At 31.9% G+C, this 2033-nt stretch overlaps 1 protein-coding gene across 1 annotated transcript in view; it reads right to left on the reverse strand.

Annotated features, from left to right (window-relative positions):
* The window catches only part of LOC106868399 (peroxisome proliferator-activated receptor gamma), a 519155-nt gene that overhangs the window by 112655 nt on the left and 404467 nt on the right, over window positions 1-2033 (reverse strand). The gene's annotated exons all lie outside the window — the stretch shown is intronic.

Consider the following 2033-nt stretch of genomic DNA (forward strand, 5'->3'; position numbering starts at 1 on the left):
GTATACATACACACACACATGAAAGAATACATAGGAATAAGTGAAATAACTTAAACGGATTATGAAATAATGAAAACATCGTTTACTATAAACCAAAATATCAAATATATAAACGATAAGGAAACGTTATAACATGTACTCTTATAAGCTAATGTTTACGTACATGTGAGAAGCGTATACCCATACACATATTTATGCAAATATAAAGACACATAAACCTTGAAGAAATTATGGACGAAGGATTACAAGTATATAAAGCGCAAATATAAAGGTTTTATATCTATCATCTATGTGTGTATCACACACACAAACATACACGCATATCTACGTTCATTTGTACGTCAATTCAATTATGCATATGTGTAGGTGACACATGTATTCATCTAGATGCTAGTATATAAATTCAGAGAAACATTCATACGCTAAAATATATTGAGAGCAGCTGGAATATACTAATACCATCCAGTGACAAAGGCATGCATTTACTCGCGTAAAAAAGTGTAAAATAATTGTTGTAAGGCCGGTCTTAAAACAATTCGTTGGCCATCCAGAGTGCTAAAGTCTATAGCAATCCGTACATAATAATACATACTTAAATATTCTGTCACAGATGCCAAGAAAGATTAAATGAAAGTCAATGTCAAGATTCGATCCTTCTATAATTGTGAAGTCATGTCAATCTTCAAATGTCAGAGTATAATTGGATGCTCCCTTGCTATAATTGTGGATTTGTGTGAATGTAATCCATGAGTAAAGCTCAAGTGATAGAGTATTACATAGAAACTGATATATGTTAAATAAAATAAGAAATCGGTGCGGTTTAAGTTGGGAGTATTACAACTTCAAAAACTAGTTAAAACTAATTAAGAGATTAAGCAGTGTTATATACGATGTATTATATACGATGAACTGTTTCAAAAAGCTCAATAGTACATATGTTGCAAAGTATTTTTCTCTGGTATATCTGATTCTGGAAGAGTGCTCCATTTTAAATGACACTAAGTGCCTGGGTTTATTTTTCTTTAAATTTCAAGTAAATCTACAGGGAAAGGAGTTATTACTTGTGTTCAGTTCCCAAACGTATGTGTACAGCCTGAATTGGAGTTTTAAAGAGTTAAGTCCACTGTATGCCTCCTACGAATGATTAGTCTGGACATTGACTCGCATTGTCTTTAGGTTTTGATTCTAAGGATTCTATTGCGATTCATGCTGACATGAATTAAATGTCGTAGCAGAACAATTCTTTATGATGTCTTGATCAAAGATTTCCTAGATTTTATATTTTCTATATTTTTCCATCATATCATCGTGGATTTTCCAAATAAGGTGAAGACAATTTGACTATTGTGATAGTTCCAACTAAATTAAAAGATCGATTATAAGCGTTAGTATTTCTTTTCTTATTGCTATGTATTCTTTTTCTAGGGACGTCATATTGTCTTCGTAGTCGCATCTGGAAATAGTATTATAGAAGTACTTATTTAAAAAAATCAGAGAATATAAGCTTGTTGGCGGAATGCTATCGATGTATTTATTCGTGGTGTGTGTGTGTAAGGCAATTATCTTTCGGTTCGATGGTGAATATTTTGGTTTTTCGTTAAGCCATATTGCATACTCACTGGTTGCATATTCCATAAATATGTGTAGCTTAAACATAACTTCAAGTAAAAACAAATCAACTCTAGAAATTCAATCGCACCGGTATGGTTCTTGACTGTCTCCGTCTACCCACTCACAAGACGTAGGTGAACTCGAAGTCATGGTAAAAGGCGCATTCTTCCAGGGATTAGGAAACCAGTACAACACCGTTATGTAAAGAATATCATCACCGCTTATTCATGTAACAGTCGTAGTATATCTTATAAAATGTATGAAATTAAACAAAATTGGGAAATAATATAAATTTATTATATGTAACATGGGTCCCAACTTAATAATACTCAACTAATTCTTTTAATGTACTATTTAAATAATTAAACCTAGTATCTATCTATCTATCTATCTATCTATCTATCTATCTATCTATCTATCTA

The sequence above is a fragment of the Octopus bimaculoides genome, chromosome 1 (genome assembly GCF_001194135.2).
Source record: "Octopus bimaculoides isolate UCB-OBI-ISO-001 chromosome 1, ASM119413v2, whole genome shotgun sequence".
Classification (NCBI taxonomy): domain Eukaryota; kingdom Metazoa; phylum Mollusca; class Cephalopoda; order Octopoda; family Octopodidae; genus Octopus; species Octopus bimaculoides.